Source organism: Eumetopias jubatus, unplaced genomic scaffold (assembly GCF_037043125.1).
Source record: "Eumetopias jubatus isolate StellerSeaLion01/CBP00866 unplaced genomic scaffold, mEumJub1_p1.0 scaffold_6, whole genome shotgun sequence".
Classification (NCBI taxonomy): Eukaryota; Metazoa; Chordata; class Mammalia; order Carnivora; family Otariidae; genus Eumetopias; species Eumetopias jubatus.
Genome location: NW_028274812.1, coordinates 72,808,165 through 72,817,193, shown reverse-complemented (window position 1 = coordinate 72,817,193; position 9,029 = coordinate 72,808,165). Strand labels below are relative to the sequence as shown.

General features: G+C 41.6%; 1 long non-coding RNA gene and 2 other non-coding genes across 6 annotated transcripts; all 3 read right to left on the bottom strand.

Annotated features, from left to right (window-relative positions):
• Positions 1-5,172: 5,172 nt before the first annotated feature.
• LOC114213078 (uncharacterized) lies at positions 5,173-7,086 on the bottom strand. 4 transcript variants are annotated; one of them, XR_003610120.1, is made up of 6 exons: positions 7,036-7,086; positions 6,416-6,642; positions 6,267-6,331; positions 6,122-6,183; positions 5,772-5,836; positions 5,173-5,555 (listed from the first exon to the last, which is right to left on the bottom strand). It is a non-coding gene; the product is annotated as an uncharacterized LOC114213078 (long non-coding RNA). The 4 variants fall into 4 exon arrangements; XR_003610118.1 differs by having other exon boundaries at positions 5,787-5,836; XR_003610121.1 differs by lacking the exon at positions 5,772-5,836.
• LOC114213107 (small nucleolar RNA SNORD50) lies at positions 5,650-5,719 on the bottom strand. The gene has a single exon (XR_003610139.1). It is a non-coding gene; the product is annotated as a small nucleolar RNA SNORD50 (small nucleolar RNA).
• Positions 5,976-6,045, bottom strand: LOC114213108 (small nucleolar RNA SNORD50). The gene has a single exon (XR_003610140.1). It is a non-coding gene; the product is annotated as a small nucleolar RNA SNORD50 (small nucleolar RNA).
• Positions 7,087-9,029: the final 1,943 nt, after the last annotated feature.

The following is a 9,029-nucleotide window of genomic DNA, read 5'->3' as shown; positions in this document are numbered from 1 at the left end:
AGTGGCCATTTATCCTTTGCTTCTTAGTCTGTTAGAGCTACCATAACAAAATATCACAGACTGGGTGGCTTAAACAATAGAAATGAATTTTCTCACAGTTCTGAAGGCTGGAAATCCAACATTCTGAGGCCTCTTGTCTTGGCTTGTGGGTGGCCACCATCGCATTGTGTGCTCATGCAACATCTTCTCTGTGGGTGTGCTAGGGGAGAGGCAGAGAGTGAGCTCTCTGGTGGTTTGTTTTTGTCTGGTTTTTAGTAAGGACAGTCTTCCTCCTGGATCAGAGCCTTCCCCTTATAAGCTTATTTAAACTCCTTTACTTCTTTTGAGGTTCTGTCTCCAAATATAGTCACCCCCGGGTTAGGGCTTCAACATACGAATTTTGGGGGACACATATATTTGTCCTTAATGCCTTCCAGCTTTTATTTTCTTTTACCCCTTTTGGAGAAGTTAAATCACATCATCATTGTCCTAAATATACAAATTGAATTTCACTTAATTTTTTATAGGAGCCATTACATTGTTTTAGGCAGAATTTAAGAGATTAAAGGGTACAGTTTCTTCTTGTAAAGACTTCACATTCCAGGGCCAGAGGGAGCTAACCCAACAATCAGAATACATCATGCTATGGGTCATTTTTTAGTATAAGTGGAGAGGACCTTATTTTACCTAGTTTTCATCAGCATTTTTCCGTGGTACGTCTGATTTTGTCTTACTTGGGACCCTCACTTGTTTTTTTTTTCCCTAATCAGCCTGGATCTCAAGGTTAATAATTTTAACAGTTTTACCTACATCCTCAATTCCCTTGGCTTGTCATTATTTTGCTCCTTCTGGGCCAGTTTATTCCTAATTTTGGATTAATTCACTGATCTGCTTTCTTCTCCCAGGCAGATAAGCCCCATAAAATAGTAAGAATTACGCTGATTAACTATTAAAATTGGTAATTTTTAGCCTCAGCAGGCACTTCAGCACTTTAAGACAAGCCTCTAACTTGTCTGTAGCTGACTCCACCTAAGTAGACAGTGTCTTGATGAACACCCTATCATACTTCCTAAATTCCTTATCTCATTCTTTTCTGGAGACTATTTTGCCTGATACTTTACAAAGTTGTTCTCAGATATTAACTCCCTCAATTTCCGTGCTAAGTCTCTGCATTAAATCAAGGCTATCTCCAGCCCTATAGCCCAAGCAATTATTTATTTGCTAGGTTTCCTTTCATTCACGTTTTTCATTCCAAAACTCCTTTTTCATCTAGTTTCTGTTCTTGATATGGCAGTTGGACTTACAACACATTTCTGCTTCCCAATTTTTGTCCCTTGGCACAAAATAATCTGCACGATTTCAACTAAACCTGGAATCCCCTACTCTTGGAATGTTCCAGGACTCAACTCTTGGACCACTTCTTTTCTCTTATTTATATTCACTCCTTGGTGATCTCATCTAATCTTATGGCTTTAAATATACCATCCACATGCTGATGACTCCCAATTTTATTTCTCTAGCTCAGATCTCTTCCCTGAACTTCATACTTCTCTACCTAGCTCAAAATTTCATTTGGGTATTAGATGCCATCTCAAATGTAAGGTGTTAAAAATTAAGCCTCTACAAGAGGACACTTTTGGGAGAAATGGATAGTCATTATTTTGATTGTGGTAATGATTTCATGGGTGTGTATCAATGGAAAAACTCACCAAACTGTATAATTTATTGTGCATCAATTATATAGTTAGGAGGCAAGGATAGGTCAAAAGTTTACTGACCTCAGTAAAATAATACACTGTATTTGTAAATCTTTTCTTCAAATGATAAATTGAGTATTCTTAAATGCTTTTTCCATTACTAATACTCTTTTGAAGAAAACTGGAATCAACTGAGTAAGCCTAACTAGGACAAAGTTCCCAAATAGGTTGGATTATACTGTACTCAGCCTGGGATTCTGTTGAGATTAAATCTTTATTTCCTGTTATAACTCAGCCATATGGCGTGCCAGGACTTTAGTAGTGTGCTAGTGGTAAAGGAAGAGGCCAGGACTTGTGAGAATGAGACCGAGGAGTCGAGTTCTCATTTTGGAAAGACACCTTCTCCTCCATAAAGCTAAGATGGTCCATAACACTTCCGGAACTGCATGGCAGACTTTTGCTTTGCTCTGATCTCTGTACGTACCCAAATACGTAGAATCAGTGAGGTGGAGAGAGGCCAGAGGCAGTGGCAATATTCAGTCAGGCATTTATGAATACTACACCATGCTGTGAGTACTACTTCGATCCTGAATCAAGCTTTTGGGAGGAAAGATGGGAAAGAAGGTCTCATCCCCAGGAAGGACTAGCAAAAGATAAGCAGACTATCTTAGCAAGTTGGAATTCAAATAAAGATTCTAACTGGGCAAGTGGTGTTAAAAACCTGAGCACAAGCAAAAGATTCCATACAGGTTGAGCCAACAGTAAGGATTTATGAGGTGCATAATCAATTCAGAGGGCACTTGATTGGGGAGCCAAGTGCAGTGGATATTAGATTTCTGGCAATAGAACCAATTTTAGAAAGCACCAAATGGTAAGTTTGAGCCTACTAGATTTGAAGATAAATTGGAAGCATGATGGAAGGCAAAGAAAAGAATTCCTATTGACTAAAGCCCCTAAAGCCAGACACATACAGATTTTGCTCTTTCAACTTCTGGAATCAGTCCTAACCATGCAGATCCCCGTCTATTATAGCCAAATTCCTTTATTCCTTAGGTCTTTAAGGCTTTGAGTCTCTGTTCTCTGTAAGTTGCACATATGCTCAGAAGGATTAAGTCCCTTATCCAGGTAACTTAAGGTCCCTGGTTGTAACTAGTAGTTACCTACTTTGGTAATGTAAAGGTATTACCTGTAATGTAACCATTCACAAAGCTTAAGGCTAGTAGAGTCTAGCAGCCAAGACCTCCATTGTGTGAATGAGAAATGACATCCAGATCTACTAGAGGTTTTCCATTTTAATGGGAAATGATGTTAATTATAACATGTTAATGTTTCAAGCTTAATTCCACTAAATTGCACCTTTTTGGTCCTGACTCGCTCATGTGTGTACTCTGCATAATCAACAGACTAAATTATGTGACTTTCTGCTATATGCCTTCCCACTGAAAAGTTGTTTTAGGTAATTCAAATGACCATAGCTTTACAGTTGCCCCAAAACACTTCAGCCTTTATGTTCCACCTTATTTGTCCCTTATCTGACCACCCAATTGATAACCCAAATTCCCAATTCATCACTCTCAGATTCTGGAGCATACAATCTTTGCTTCAAGTGTATATGCTTAAATATTGATATTCCTCACATCTGTATTGTTTTTTATTCAATTTCCTCATATTATTATTTCTCTCCCACAATACTTCATTATAGCTTGCCTTTGATTTTGTCATTTTGTGTCACTATTGAGAGGACACAGAAGTATTTTACCTCTGACCTCCTTAGTAGAGCCCAGTACAGTGCAATACATAAACATATTAACTTGATTTGGATTTTATCAACTGAAGAAATGTGACATTACCAGATCCAATTGTGAGAGAAGGGAGCAAAAACAGAACTGCAGGAAAAGAGGTCAGAGTGCTCCAATGCAGTATTTCCCAACTTGTTTTCAAGTGATGTTTGCCAGCTTTGATGAAAGGGTAGACACTTTTCCCTGGAAAATTTTGTGCAGACCCCAGATCACTTTTATCATTCATTGTCCACCTAACATTTACTGTACAAACAAGTGTAGATAGCTAAGGTATCTAGGTACTTAAGATCTTAATTGAAACTCATCTTATAGAAACACTGGTTTATATAAATCAGGCATGTTTTTGAGTAATAAATGCAACTAAGAACAGGGTCACTAATCCAAAGCCATTTTAACTTGGGAGTTTATAGCACTGAGGAATTATTTCAGTAGCTAATATTTTGCAAACCATTCCACCTCATATACACTCTACCACTGATCTTCATGTTTTTTTTTTTAAAGATTTTATTTATTTGACAGAGGCACAGCGAGAGGGAATACAAGTAGGGAGAGTGTGAGAGGGAGAAGCAGGCTTCCCACGGAGCAGGGAGCCCGATGTGGGGCTTGATCCCAGGACCCTGGGATCACGACCTGAGCCAAAGGCAGATGCTTAATGACTGAGCCACCCAGGCACCCTCTTCATGTGTTTCTTGAAGTGGTTGTCCTAAGGCAACAGTTTTCCCATGATTTCTTTTGGTAACATCAAGATGTTACCAAACATCTTGGATAATGGATAATCTATTATACCAAGTGGCTTTTCCCATTGCTGGATTTCATCAAGCCTTAAGGTCTCTCATTAAAAGGACCACACCCTGGTGTCTCAGTTTACTTCCTACCAAAGGACTGGTTTATATTTCCTGCAGACAACTTGCAGTTCATTTCCCTACATTTTAGTGACCATGTATGGTCACTGCAATTCCTTGCACCTACAGTTTAACAGTGTGCAGGGGCTTAAGACTACTTGATCTCTGTGGTGGCATTAATAACTTTTAGTTTGGGTGCAATAAACTTTTTCCAATGTGCATTTTGTACATTTTAGTACTTGAGCAAATTCACTCTGTGCCTGCCCGCCCAACATGCTTGTCAGTCTCATGAGCCTCTTTTGAGCTGCATGGGTCTAAAACTGAATTTTCACTAAGGCAGGAAAAACGTTTTAGGGAAAAGGACAGCTCATTATAAGCTGACAAAAATACTATTATTTTGACTGACACATAAGTATGGACTTAGAACAAATTATTCATGCAGCTATTTAGGGAAAATGATCATGCATGGGGCCCAACCACCTTGGTTAGAGCAGATGTTATTACAGTCTACACTAAATCCATTCTGTGCAATGTTTGACTACTTCAAACTCCCTGATCTTCCCCCAGGACCTATAATTGTTATGCTGTGCTCTCTTCATTTTCAGTGTTCTACATTTTCTATCTTGAACTTACAATTGCATTAGAACCAATTATTCCATGATTCAGTAATCCCTGATCATTTTGATACCTGAGATTTTTCTCCCTAATAACAGACACTGTCTTTCCATTTTGCTCACCATTAACCCAGTAATATTTGGTACCCTACAAAAAGCCAACATGATCTGTACTTATTCTGATACTCCCAAACCGAGTCATTGCTCCAAAAAAACCTAAGAATTTTCCCACATTACTCTGTAAATTTTCACTCAGCTTTAATTACAATCACGCATTTTAAATTCAAACAGGTGACCAAATGTGAAGCATTCAGAATAATCTGATTACAAGTCTGGTTAACTGAAAACAGACTTCTCCATAAAAAAGTTTTCTATGCATTCCTGTAAAATAGAGCTAGATCTACAAAGTAATCTATTTAACAGGTTGTAACTAGGGCAGTGTGACAAAAAGTAAAAGCAAATGGCTTAATTCTTATGGATACATTAGATTTGATGCTGCTTCACTATCTGCTTACAAAAATAAAAAACCAGTATATTGTCTTGATTTGTAGGTTTTCTTCCCATGTCAGTAAAGTGAAGAGCTTTTCCTTGTTTTTCATACAAGCAAATCTCGTAGCATTAGCCCTAGAAAAGGAAGAAACATTTGAGATTTACGAGACTATTAACATCAGAAGAGCAGAAGAATTTTTAAAAAATATCTTTGTCCTTATAATGGTCTATCTCAGAAGCCAGATCCGTATAAGTTTTCTCAACAGATATTCAGGTTCGGGATAAGATCATCATAGATTAAGACCAAGGACAAAATACTGACCAACTGTTGAATAAAAAATCTCCACTCACAGAAATGGGTTATACCTGAGGAAGGTTACTGCAAACTCTTTGCATGGGCAGACAGCGATCCCTCACTGTTGGCAAAGAAAAAAACACACACACACACAAAACCTATAGTACATCACTGTGAGGTAGCAGTTTTCCCCCTACAAGATTTATAACCTAATTTATAAAACCCAGACAACGAAAATTTTATTTCTGCTCATCGGTCTTATCTCAGAAGCCGAATCCGTACATGCTTTCCTTCAGGTAGTCAGCTTCGGGATAGGTTTCATCATTGATTAGACCATAATCCATAGAACATGTCAGAGAAGTACTATACTAGAAACACTGTAGATTTTGTAAACCACACAACTTACTTTGCAAGGTTGTTCGTCAGTGACATTTATAGCTCCATTATTCTTCTTCAACCTCCAGGATGCTGTTCAAGGACAAAAAATTTTTTTCACTTAATCTACATTATGGACTAAACATACTGAATCAAAACACTAACCCAACACATACCTGGCTAAGATTGTCAGTTTCCAACCAAGTGTTCTCTCACGTGTTTTGGAATTTTCCTTTGCCATCTATTAAGAAACAAGTTTCAATGATACATCATCTTTTCCTGTATATCAACAGGTTTACTTCTCTAAGCTATCAACTGTACTTACCTCAACATCTCCAGGTAACAGTTCCGTTACACCACTGAGAGCCACTGGTCCCGCAGGGGACCAATATTTTGGAAAACTAAGCATTTTCACAGAACGGCAGTCGAAGGTTTTCAGTACCAGAACCCTGCCTTTCACTAATCTGGTTTGCACACAGCGCCACCTGGGCACAGTACCACTCAAATCTCAGACAAGGTCGGAGACCGCCCATTTTCAAATAATCTTTTGATCTGCGACGAGAAAAAAAACAATGGTCTAATTAGTAAAGGCCTCTTATTCTCATCGTAAAACTAACTCTGCGCCCCAAATCCTGGGAATATGGTTGTTCTTCCGCCGCCGCCCAGGTTCCGCCAGTCGGGTGTCGGCGCTTATCAACTAGGCCGCGCGTAGCGCTCGTGGCCATCAACACCAGCCTCCGCCCGCCTAAGCTCGAAGCCTGTCGCTGCCGCCGCCGCCACCACCACGCGGGACACGTGGCGGTCTGGCTGCGTGTTTCCCACGTGCAACTTTCCAACCCACAGCACCCTGAGTTGAAATGTCTTAAAATCTCACAGGGCGACAGCGAACCTCAGCCCCAGCTCCAACCTTGCCCGCCCGGGTACTCGCCCACAACGCCCACTCACCTACCACCAAAGTACGGCCTCCCAAGTCCAGACGTAAAAGACCGAATTACGCTTCCAGCAGTTCCCTTTATAGCCTCTCCTGAGTCAGACCGAGGTTGCCCCGCCCCCTCGCGTTTATTGGACATGGGAGAGGACGGGGCGTGGCCGTTTCCTGAGGAGAGAGAGCGGGAGCGCGCGCGGCCGTTCTTTTCTTTCGGGGGCTGGTTCCGGGGCGTGGTGCGCGCGTCGCCCGCCCACCGCACGCTCTCCCAGTTCCCGGTGCGCGCCCGGTGCGCGCGGCGATCCGTCGCTTCGGAGTCTGGCTCTACGTGGCTCGGGAGTGGCGCCAGAATTCAAACTAACTGCTGCAGTTTGGAGGCGAGACTGCCGCCTGCTCCCGGCCAAGTCTGCCCAGAACAGATTGGCCGGCTCGGGGCCGGGAGTGGACTTGAATTTTGCAGCGCAGGGCGGCCTCAGCGTATTGCCCTCTCGAGAAGTCGGGCTGGTTAGTTGGCCGGCGCCGGGCGGGAGTTGACTCCCAGCGGGCACCGCACGAGCTGGCAGGCACTGGCCCCAGCACGCCCGGAAAGAGAAATTGGCGTACAGAAGTGCTCGGGTGAAAAAAGTACGTGAAAGCGCCGCATTTCTCCTGCGGTCCACAGCGAGAATACCGCGCCTCCCCAGAGAGCCCGCCCCCCGCGCTGCACGCGGCCCAGCTGCGCCCCAGTGCGGGCGTCCCTGCGGTACTGGGGCCCATCCCACCCCCGCGCTTCCTTGGGCCAGGCACTGCTGTTGAGTTGTATGATCAGCACCTAGAATTCTTCCCGAGACAGCCAACCTGAGAGGTAAATACCCCATTTGGCAGAGGAGAAAATTAAGGCCCTAAAGCAGCTGATTTTTTTTTTTTTAAAGATTTTATTTATTTGACAGAGAGAGACACAGCGAGAGAGGGAACACAAGCAGGGTGTGTGTGAAAGGGAGAAGCAGGCTTCCCGCGGAGCAGCGAGCCCCACGCAGGTCTCGATGCCAGGACCCTGAGACCATGACCCGCGCCGAAGGCGGACCTTAATGACTGAGCCACTCAGGCGCCCCCCTAAAGCAGCTAATTGCCTAAATTCGCACAACTGAAAAGTTTTGCTGTTTTTACTTTGTGCTAAGATCGTTAAAATGAATGCAGGAGAAAATTAAATTTCAGAAATATCCCCGAATACTATGTACAAATAAACTTTTAAAAAAATTAAGTAGCGGATCGAGCCCCGCATCGGGCTCCCTGCTCGGCGGGGAGCCTGCTTCTCCCTATCCCTCTGCCTGCCTCTCTGCCTACTTGTTCTCTCTCTGTATCTCTCTGCCAAATAAATAAATAAAATCTTAAAAAAAAAATTAGCAATGACTGTGTGAGCGAATACGTGTATATGCACACAAGCACACGACATTTGAACATTCTAGCATTTGAAAATTCAGGTCTTCATGGCATTCATTACTAATTATTATTTATGTGCGATTTGTTTATTGTCCTGCCGATGTGTAAGGAACATACGGTTTTGTGTCCACTGTTTATTGTTCTGCTTTAGAACAGTGTTCTGTGTGGCATAAAGTAGGTTATTGGTAACAATTGGTTGAATGAATGAAAGAATATAAGGGGTGGCCTTTTAGAAAATTAATTTAGAAATTAATTTAGAAAATTTAGAAAATTAAAGACCAGACTACAGATTAAAAGATAATAGTGAAAAGCAAATATCTGTAACAGGAACCTAAGTGACGAAGTACTTACTTGGCTAGGCATTATGTAGATTTTTCAACAGTATTTTTTAATGTAAATGTAAATTTGCATGTTGCTCATAGTGAAAAAACTAAAACAGTACAAAAAGCAAAAAGTTCCTTTCCATATCACTGGGAATCTCCCCACTGTTAACAGTAACCACTGTTAATAGTTTTTTACTTTCTATGCATATACAAACATATGTACATGTTTTTTCTTATTTCATATGTACAAATAAGATCTGTATACTTTTCTG